Here is a 12,226-nt window from a genome sequence, read left to right on the forward strand (position 1 = left end):
AATCATCAGTCAAAACAAGGCCAAGAGCAACTGTGGAACAGAACATCAATTGCTTATATACAAGTTTGGACTGAAGCAGAAGAAAATGAAAAGACATTCATGAGAGCCAAAATGTGACCTTAACAAATATCCCATCTGAATTTACAAATCATCTCTAGATTATAGTTAATACATTAGACACTATTGACTGAAAATCAAAATAGTTGTGGGATAACATTAAAAACATCACACTGGAGGAAAAAAAAAAGGGGTCATTAAAAAGACATGAAAGTGAAACTTAAAAGATTCACACGAGCAGGCGTGGAAGCTTGCTGGCAACTACACTGGTCTACTGGTGAGTGGAAGTGGAGTAAAGGCAGCAATGAAGATACAGACTGAGTTCAACCATGTTCCATAGACCCCTATCGCTCTGAAGATGAGAAAAAGAAGAGGAAGAGATGGTTGGTCCAAAGTATGGTGAGACCTGGGGACTCCTGGACCCATGGACAAGGACATAGCCAAAGTAGGCTAGAATTGAGAGTGAAGTATGAGAGTGAGGAGATATGCACAAGACCATCCAAACTTGCAGATGCAGATAATACCCATTTGACCTAGCTTCTATGGTTTGATGATCAGAACTCAACTAGAAGAAGATAAAAATTTTTGATAAGGAAACAAGTGTAAATTGCTGCAATTTTATGAACTTGATCTATACTTATGGATGTAGTAGCTCAAAATAACAACTGAGAGAGAAGGAGTCTTCACATCAAGGATCAATCCTGTATACTCTATAGGCAGGGTTGATAGGGACAGGCAATTTAGACATTGGTGACCTAAACTAGTCAGATGCAGGGTGCTATAAAGGCATGAAGTGATTGCCTTACAAGTTTTCAAGAGGGAATTTAGTTTCAGAATATGCAGGGGAAAGTAGAACCCCCACTGAATCATTTTCACCTTGTCTAAAGACGTATGGTGAAAGGAGATCAGGATAAGAATCTTATGATTCAATAGTGAGTAATTGTTATCATGACTAATTGTGACTGTCACTATTGTAATGGTAGAAGTTTTGTAAAATAAAGGGGGAAGTAGTCAATCTTACATTCCAGGAACAGAGTACCTTAGGACCATCAAGGGAGAAGAGCATGAGCAGAATGTGGGACCCTATCCAGAGAAACAGCAACTCCAGAGATGGAGGCAGAGATGATGACATGGAGAGATAGAGCATCTGAGAACTTTAGACTCATTGAAAGAGAAAGGCTGTGTGCTTGTGGCCAGGCGGCCAGGTTTGTCGAATGTACACATTGGTTATTTAAATTATTATTTATTCCTAAGTGCTTTTGTGTACATAAATAAAACTCAGAGGGAATAGAAGCAAATACTTTTGAATGTTGATGCATGGAGGGGATTGTAATCATTGTAATTAAATGAAATATGATAGGATGAATATAAAACCAATGTTCTCCCATGTAAACTATCACTCAATCGCAATAAAAACTTTTTAAAAAATAGACCAATGAAGGTTAACTTTGAGAATTAAAATTTATAACCAAGTAAATATTAAATCTTAATAAGTATCTAATTATTTTTTTAAGTTTTTGTTGTGAATTGTGTAATAGTTTACATGGAAGAGCATCAGCTTTACATTCATCCTTTCGTATTTAATTTCATTACAATGATTACAATCCCCTCTATGCATCTTCAACAGCATTTGCTTCCATTGCCTTTGCTTGTTTGTTTGTTTATGTTTTAGGAGGAACACTGAAGCACTTAGAAATATATCACAATTCAAACAAACAAAGGATACTCCTCACAAGCCTGCCCCCTGGCCATTCAGCACACAGCCCTTCTCCCTCCCTTAGTCCAGATCCCCAATGGCTCCATCTCTCCATGTCATCATTTCTGCCTCCATCTCTGGCATCACTGCTTCTCTGGATAGGATCCCACAGTCCACTCTTCTCCCTTGATGGTGCCAAGGTCCTCCACTGCAAGATCAACCACTCCCATCCTTTTGTTACAAAGCTCTACCTTTACATTTGCAACACTCACAGTCAGTCCTGATTGCAATTATGCACTATTCAACCACAAATGTCTTATCCCCATCTCCTTTCACAAGGCTCGTCCAGACAGGTTGGAAACCACTCAGTGGAGATTCTACCTTCCCCCTCATCCTCTGAAACCAGACTCCCTTTTGAAAGCTTGTAAGCCAGTTACTTTGTGCCTTTATAGCTCCCCCATTTTAGTATCTAAATATTGAAGGGAAAAAAAGACAGGAAAGAAATAAAAGACAAAAATGCATGTCAGGATCATGGACTATACCACCTTTAATCCCACCATCATCCTAATCCAATATACATGAGATTCCCAAGGATATAGCATGCAACACCTATTATATTACAAGAGGTAAAAGGAGAGAGACTTGAGTAGAGAGAGAGGGTCCTACTACCATCAAGATACAAGAGTCAGGAGCGGATTGCATACTTTAGACTTGGAGTCCCTACACTGGGAAACTCCTAAATTCTGGGGTATTTTGATGACAATGTGCATAGAGATTTCCAAGAAATACTAGGGCTACAGAAGCTGAGAAGAGACAAGACCTTTTATAATTAAAGAGAGAGAGAGAGAGAGAGAGAAATAAAGTGTCCTCCAAGAGCTGGCACTCTGAATTTGGACTTCGAGTCTTACAAACTGTGAGAAAAAAAAATTTTTGTTGTTGTTGTTGTTAGAGTCATCCACTTATTTCTATTATAGCAGCACTATATAAATAAGACAGAAGTCATCAGAAATGAAGTCAAACATATAAAGTTCCACTTCCTAGGTAATAGTGAGCTGAAATGGTATTGGCCATTTTGATTCTGAAAATCATATGGTTTATTATGCTGAGAAGAACAAATGGATGAAGAATGACATTACATTCATTGTCAGCATTTCATGATCTGTCTTCAAAAGCAAAGTTGTCTTCAACAGAATCATATCCATACACTTACATGGAAGATGAATTACTACCACTCATATTCAAATTTATGGACTAACTACTAAAGCCAGTGATGATGAACCAACTTTTTCATAGTGAAATTGATCAAGCATGTTATCAAGGTGAACTAATAATCACTAATGATTAGATTGTGAAAGTTAGACGCATATAGGTGATGTCAATAGTTGGAAAGTGTGGACTTGGTGATGGAAATGTTACTGGACATCTAATAACAGAATTTTTTGAGACCAAAGACTTAATCATTGCAGACATCTTTTTTTAACAACATAAAATATTACTATACGTAGGAATCTCACAAGAAAGAATACATAGGAATATAATTGACTACAACTTTTGGAGAAGCTCAATATCATCAATTAAAACACGGCTAGGAGCCAAAATTCAGACTGAAATTGGAGAAAATTTAAACAAGCCCAGGAGAGTCAAAACATGATCTTGAATATATCCCACCTGAGTTTGATATCATCTACTGAATACAGTTGATTCATGAGATGCTAATGACTAAAGACTAGAAGAGCTATAGGATGAGATCAAGAACATCATATAAGAAGAAAGCAAAAGACCATTAAAAACATAGGAAAGAAAGAAAATAACAAAATGGATGTCAAAAAGAGAGTCTAAAACTTGCTCTCCACCTTAGATACACCAAACCTAGTGGAAGAAATAAAAAGGTTAAAGAGATGAATCGAATATGACAATGGGAAGATTTAGAAGACAAACATTATAATGACATATGAAAGACCTGGAGTTAGGAAACCAAAATGAAAGAACAGGCTTAGCATTTCTCAAGCAGAAAGAACTGAAGAACAAATACAGCAGTCAACCTGCAATACTGAAGGATTCTATGGGCAAAATAGGGAGAGCAGTGGCTCCATAAGATAAGCACAGAGCAGTGAACCATAAGGTCTTTGGTTAGAGCCCACCAGCAGGAACATGGAAGTAGGGTGAGGTTTTCTTCTTCCAAAAGATGTACAACCTTGGAACCATATAGAAGGTTGCTATAAGTCAGAATCCTTTCAACAGCATTTAACAGAAACAAAAGAAGATGGAATGAATACACAGAGTTACTGTAACAAACATAAAGGTTGATGTGTAACCATCTGATCAAGAACCAATGAAGGTGAAGGTAGAAATCCAAACTGCACTGAAGTCACTGTTGAGAAACAAGGTTCCAGAAACTGAAAAATGAAATATTTCAATAAACTGATTCATCTTTAGAGGTGTTCACTCATCTATGTCAAGGAATTTGGAAGATCTATATGTGTGACCATTCCAAAGAAAGGTGACCCAATAGGATGTGGAAATCAATGAACAATGTCATAAATATCATATACAAGTAAAATTTTGCTGAAGATAATTCAAAAACAGCTACAACATTGACAAAGAACTGTCAGAAATACAAGCTAGATTCAGAAGAGGACTTGGGATAAAGGATATCATAGCTGTGGTCTAATGGATCTTGACAAATGATAAGAAAGCAAATAATACCCAATAAATTTATATGTTTGCTTTATTGACCATTCTAATTATTTTGACTGTGTGGATAGCCATAAGCTGTGAATAACATTATGAAGAATGGGTATGCCAGAACACTGGATTGTTCTCATGAAGGTCCTGTACATACACCAAGAGACAGTCTTTTGAACTGAACAAGGTGATATTCAATGGTTTAAAATCAGGAAAGGTGTGCACCAGAGTAGAATTCTTTCACCATACTTATTAACTGTAAACCAAGAAAAAAAATCTGAGAAGATAGATTATATGAAGAAGGATGTGGCATCAGGATTGGAGGAAGGCTCATTAACAATCTGCTATATGCAGATATACAACCTTGTTTGCTGAAAGGGAAAAGTACTTAAAATACTTACTGATGAAGATGAAAGACTACAGCCTCAATACAGGTTGCATTTCAATGTAAAGAAAACACAAATTCTCACAACTAGATCACTAAATAACATCATAATCAACATTCTTGGAAGCAGCAGGCAAAATATCAAACAGTGTACTTCATTAGGCAAATCTACTGCTCAAGACCTCTTTAAAGTGTTGAAGAGCAAAATGTCAGTTTGAAAACTAAAGTGCACTTGACCCAAGAAATGGTATTTTTAGTAGCCTCATATGTATGCAGAGATTGGGCAGTGAATAAGGAAGACCTAGGAAGAAGGCAGCATCAATGGGGTCAAGCCTGGCAACAATTGTGAGGTTGACCCAAGACCGGTCAGTGTTTTGTTCTGTTGTGCATAGGGTCGCTATGAATTGGTACCGACTTGATGGCACCTAACAACAACAACAAGAATTGATGCATTTGAGTTACAGTGTTGGAGAAGAATATTGAAAGTACCATGGACTGTCAGAAGAATAAACAATTCTCGTAGGAAGAAGTACAATCAAGATTGCTCCTTAGTAGCCAGGATGGTAAGATTTTATCTCTCATACTTCGGACATTTTGTCAGGAGAGATCAGTCACTGGAGAAGCAAATCCTGCTTGATAAAGTGGAATGTCAGTGATAAAGTGGAAGATCCCCAATGAGATGGATTAGCCCTCTGGCAGTAGCAATAGGCTCAAGTGTGACAACATTTGTGAGTGCGGCACAGCACCAGACAGTGCTTTGTTCTGTTGTGCTTATGGCACTATGAAATTTTTACATAAGTGTTTACCTAACAATAATAAATCTTGGACACTTTTGTTGGTTGATGATGCATGGAGGGGATTGTAACCATGGTAATGAAACGATATATGATAGGATGAATGTAAAGCTAATGTTCCTCCATGTAAACTATCACATAATTCACAATAAAACATTTAACAATAATAATAAATCTTGGTTTCACTCTCACTGCTCTATTTGTTTCCATATACTTTTTCAGAACAACAATATAACAGCAAAGAAATAAACAGAAAAAAATCAAACCAAAAATCCATTGAATTTCTTATAAAGATGGAATAATTTTACATTGAATCAAAAATAATAATAATAATAATGCAGCTAACCTTCAGAAAAAAACTGAATTAAGGTGGAAAAATAAGAAAACCAAGACAGTGTAATTTCTTAACTCTTGCTTTTTAGTCCCTGTTTATGTGTATTATCTATCACACTTTCCTTCTCTCCTCCCCTTCTCCTTTTTCTCCTATTCCTCTTTATTCTCCCCATCCCTTCTTCCTCTTCTACTTAAATTTCTTTCTTTGTCTCTCTCTTTCCATCCCTCATCATCTCCCCATTTTCACTATTCTCCAGCCTACATAGTGAAATATGATCGCCCAGTATCCTTATGCTTGCCTTGTTTATATTCATCTCCTCAAAGAAAGTATTTCAACACCAATAAGCTCATAGAATCAAAATCTAATTGTGTTTATTAGTATCTAGCCCTAGTCTATTTTTTGATCATGGCACAAAATCATTTTTTTTTCTTATTTACCAATGCAATTTCTCATGTCCATATAGGTTTTCTATGTAAGAGGTATTATTTTTTATAATGGTAGCTTCATTATCAATGCTACAAATAATAATAATTTTAAAAATGTTTATGTCTACAGGGTATCCATATACAAAAATCTTTTCATTCTAGCAGCAATTTAATTTTCTAATTTTTTTAATGTCTTAAAATATATTGGAGTTGTTTATCTATCTCCTTTTAGCATTCATAGGTTTTAAGCTATAAAAATATAAAGGTAGAGTGCACTAACTATACTAAATTCAAAGAGGTGGAAATGTCTTTTTTCTGTTACAATGTGTCTGCAGTGCATATATAGTTATACTTTGCTTTTAACACCCATCTCAATATTCTAAGCATTGTTTCCAGATTATCTCTTGTTATAATTTAAGAATATCAAGTTATATAATAAAACACATTTGGGATATCCCATTTAAATAGAAATCCTTTTATGCCTTTTATTGCATTTTACATAATCCTGATATGGATCAAAATCAAGTTGATTTTGATTCACAGTTACCCTACAGGACTTGCCTCATAGGGTTTTCATGGCAAGATTTAAATCTCTGTGGCAGCAGACTGCCTCATCATTCTCCTTCAGAGTGTCTTTTAAGATTCATATCACTGATCTTTTGGTCATCAACCAAAAGTTTAATCATGGATCAACCATGCTCTTTTTTTGTTGTTTTTCAGTAAAAGTGTACTATTTATTATATCATTTTTCTTCCAAATATTTCAGTGTCTTATAGTTTTCAACTCTCCAATCAAACTCCAAAACATGTGATTAACATTACTTTTCCTTTTGTTACCAGCAGCTGAAAACGAGAGTAAGAGAGTTATCATTGCTTTATAAATTTTCTACATTGTTTATTTACTCATCATTAATACCAAAATAACTCACAAGCATTACCCAGTTGACCATCTTACTAATACTTACACTGTAAAAGAGTAAATCAAAAGACAATAGCTAATAATATGTCATCATATATAACTAAGGTCAGCCATGTATGCATGTGTTGATTTTTTTAATCTGACTTATAGCTGCAATTTTAAATAATTTGTTAATGAGTTCTGTATTGGAAACCACAATTAACAGAGATTTCAAAGACTGACTATGTCATAGAATATTTTTTGCAAAGACTTCCTAAAAAGATCATTTGTTTTAATATGATAATTATGTAATTGTATACATTTTTTCTATATGCATTTTAGCATATACTGTTTCCATTAAATATAATACCCATTTGATACCTCAATATGCCAGGGTATAAATAAAAAAATCAGAATTAAATAGTAAATACAAATTCTTCATTCAAGTAGATCATATGATATTTAATGAACTGAGAATTTGATTTGTGATCTATGTTTTTAGGTGAAATTTAAAAAAAATATAAATTAATATTCTGTTATATATGCAATCCTGCAATAATAGTGATCCACAAGTAGACAAATGGACAGAGACACTAGCTGAATTGGTGTGGGCAGAGAGTGGAATTATACCCACAAGTTTATATACATTTGACAAAGGAAATTTGTATATGAGTATTTACCTTTGTTGCAAATGTATTCATGAGTATGGTGGAGCACACGGTGGGAAAACTTATGAAACTTTCTTACAAATAACCAAACACCTTGAGGGAATGACTGCCAGGTCCTGGAGTCTCACGATCATAATTTCTGAGTCACTTGTGACCAAGGTCACTTATCATTCCATAGTCCACAAAGACATTGTCTTACATCCTACTTTGGTGAGTAGCCACTGGGGTCTTAAAAACTCGGGAATAGCCATCTAAGGTGTAACTATGATTCTCTCCCTGTTTTGAGAAAATAAGAAATGATTTCCAAAATCAGAGATGCATGGAAACAATTAGTCCAACATGTTAAATGGACTAATGATTCATGTGGACATTAGTCTCCAGGACCCTGAGACCAAAGGAACTAGATAGTGCCTGTCTAACACCACCTATCTGGATTTTGCATATTTATGGCAGTAGGCTCACTTTAGAAGATCCTGGGTAGAATGGGAAAAGTGTTAAACAAAACTCAAAATCATAAGAAAAAAAGACCAGACTTACAATCAGATATAGAATGGAGGAAGGCACTACTCACCCCCGACTCCTAAACCTATGTCCCTTCAGTTACCTCTCAGGTATGGAACTGCACACGTACCCCTTGGAGAAATTTTCAGTCAAAAAAATGCTGTTGTTGTTGTTAAGCATCATTGAATCGATTTCAACCCATAACGACCCTGTATAAGGTTTCCGAGAAGCAGTTGGTGAGCTTGAACCACCAACCTGGCAGTTAAAACTGATTTTGCAGTCCAATGCATTAGCCCACAGCACAAATAGACAGGTCTATTTGTTGTTATGTTCCTCCCAATCCATTCAACTCATAGTGACCCTGTTTAGGATTTCTGAGAAGTAGCTGGTGAGTTTGAACCCCAGATTTTGTGGCTCAAACTGAACTTGAGGTTGAATGCTTATCCCACAGCCCCACACCAGGACTCCAGAAACTATACAGGTAACAATAACAATAGGAAGATATATACTCTTAGAATAGCCAACTATTTGAGATCAAAAGGGATGCATTTGTCCCAAAGCAAATTTCAAAGAGGATGGAACGTAAAGAGGAATGGAATCGAGAAACAGAGGGAAGTGGGATAAATGATGTTAGATTGTAGGGATTGCAATTAATGAGATAAAACTAAATGTATACAAATTGTTGAATGGAAAACTGATCTGCTCTGTAAACCTACAATGAATTCACAATAAAACGTTAAATTTAAAAAAAATTAATTAGTATTTTCCATCTTGAAAAATAATTCAGAATTCTTTTACAATTCTTACATTTATACTAATGAATCATTTTTTGTTTGTTTGTTTTTTACTATTTAAATTCTCTTGGAGTAAATTTGTATTCATTTTTTAGATGTTGTACTTAAATGTTATCAATTGATAACATTAAGCATTTAAAAGCAATACTAAAAATAAACGACATAAACATTAATTTTTTTTTGGTCTCTTCCCCACCCCAATTACTGGATATTGTTTATGTATAATGCAAATTATATTGAAAATATATTTCAAAGGATTTTTATTATGTGCTATTGATAAACATACTTTTAACATTTTTTTACACAGAATATCACATATATTATTTTACCAAAATATATCCACTTAAAGATAAGTATCTACAATTGTTGTTAAGTGCTGTACAATGGGTTCTGATACAGAGAGACCATATATAGAGTTTCTGTATAGTAACTGATGCATTTTAATGCTGAACTTGGGGTTACCTATCCAATGCCTTCACTTTCAGCGATCACTGAAAAGTGAAGACGACTTGAAACATTTACTTACGAAGATTAAAGAGCACAGCCTTCGATATGGATTGCATCTCAATGTCAAGAAAACAAAAGTCCTCACCACTGGACCAATAAACAACATTCTTATCAATGGAGAAAAGATTGAAGTTGTCAAGGACTTCATTCTTCTTGGATCAACTATCAACACTCACGGAAGCAGCAGTCAAGAGATCTGACGACGTATTGCACTGGGCAAATCTGCTGCACAGGAACTTTTTAAAGTGTTGAAGAGCAGAGATGTCAGCTTGAGGACTAAGGTGCGCCTGACCCAGGCCATTGTGTTTTCAATAGCCTCATATGGATGCAAAAGCTGGACAGTGAATAAGGAGGATCCTAGAAGAATTGATGCCTTTGAGTTGTGGTGTTGGATGAGAATGCTGAAGGTGCCATGGACTGCCAAAAGAACCAATAGATCTGTTTTGGAAGAAGTGCAGCCACCTTAAACAAACAATAAATAAGGAGGATTTGGATGCAGACCGTGCAGACCCGGTCAGGAGGCCAAGCCCCAGTGGGCCCAAACGTTGTTGACCGTCCAAACCATAGGCTCTGAGGATCAGACTTTAGCTACCTAGTAGACATAGCAAACTGTCCCTCATCTGATTATTCAGTAATGCTTGTTAGTAATCTCATACATGAGCCCTGGATATCCACAGACACATGTAAAAACCTTCCCTAAAAGCCGAGATTGTAAATTCCAAAAAGGCAAGTCCCCCCCCCATCCAACAACAACAACAACAAAAAGCTAAAGAGGATAGAGAGAAACACTGTTAACTGATGATATATGGAGGGGATAATAATCAATGTAATGAAACAAGCTATATGAATGGTTGAATGTGAAGCTGATGATGTGCCCTGTAAACTTTCACTCAATCCAAAATAAAAACATTTAATTAAAAAAAAAAGAAGTGCAGCCAGAGTGCTCCTTGGAGGCCAGGATGGCTAAACTTCGTCTCTCCTACTTTGGACATATTGTCTGGAGGAAACAATCATTGGAGAAGGATGTCATGCTGGGTAGGGTGGAGGGTCAGAGAAAAAGAGGAAGACCCCCAGCGAGATGGATCAGCCAGGTGGCATCATTGATGGACTCAAGTGTGGCAGCGGTAGTGAGGTTGGCCCAGGATCGGACATTGTTTCATTCTGCTGTGCATGGGGTCGCTATGAGTCGGTTCCGACTCAATGGCACCTGACAACAACAACATCCAATGCCTTGCCAGTACTGCAAATGTCTAAAATAAATTATGTTAAAATGTATAGCACTATTTAAAAAAAATCTATTGTATCATATTGTAAGTGTATATTTCCTTATTTAGATTTTTAGTATGAAATTTTCTTCAAAAAGCTTGAATTTTACAAATACAAGAAATCAATTTGGTTTAGATTCACTTATTAGCATGCATATAATCGTCTTACAAGGTAGAGAGGAAAGTAACTTTGCCCCCCAAATAAACTGAATTGTAATGAGAATTTTAAATAATATCCAATTAATATCCTTTAGTATACAACATCAAAGTATGAACATTTTAACTTTTGTTTCCAATTTTATACAAATTTATATTTCCTTCATTTCTAATTCACATGACCCAAATTAGCAAATATTTTTAGAATTTATTTCTATAAAACATTTTTAGTAAAAGAGATATGAATAATGTCAAAAATGGAAAAGGTTAGTCAATTTCATTCATTGTCTTAAATATTTTAGCATCTGTAGAGAGATATAATTCTTATGTTATGAATTTCATTGGCTTGAAGTGTATATCTAAATTATTAGTAGAAACAACAATACGGAAAAGAAGTAGGCAGAGCAAGTACCTTGCTTTTTATCCTGGTCTTACGGGGAAATAGTTTTTCAACATTAAATAAGTTGTTAGCTGTACATTTTAGACAGATATCCTTTATGAGTTGGAAAACTTCCTTCTATTCAAAATTTGTTGAGATTTATTATCATAAATGGTTGCTGGATTATGATAAATGGTTTTTCTGTGCTGCTTGAGAGGTCATGTGGTGTGTTACATTGACTTTCAAAAATTAAACTAATCTTACAGTTCTGAAATAAAATACATTTAGTTATGATGTGTGTGTGTGTTAAGTGTTATTGAGTCAGTTTGATTCATAGTAACCTATACAGACTTTCTGAGTAGCAGCTGGAAGGTTTGAACCATCAAACTTATAGTTAGCAGCCCAGTGCTTTTTCCTAGAGTGTCACACCAGAGCCCCATATAAGTAGTGTAGTGTCAGTGTAGGTAAAATTGACTATGTATTGCTAGATATGATTTGGTAATTTTTTAAAGATATATTTTCAAACACATATGAAAGATATTTGTCTACAGGTAATTTGTTGCTATTGTTGCTGTTGTTAGATATCTATCCATTGTTATTGTTGTTTGCTGTGAGGTGCCATCAAGTCGCTGCAGACTCATAGCGACCTTATGCACAGCAAAAGGTAACACTGCCCATTCCTG

This window comes from Chrysochloris asiatica, unplaced genomic scaffold (genome assembly GCF_000296735.1).
Source record: "Chrysochloris asiatica unplaced genomic scaffold, ChrAsi1.0 scaffold00322, whole genome shotgun sequence".
Classification (NCBI taxonomy): domain Eukaryota; kingdom Metazoa; phylum Chordata; class Mammalia; order Afrosoricida; family Chrysochloridae; genus Chrysochloris; species Chrysochloris asiatica.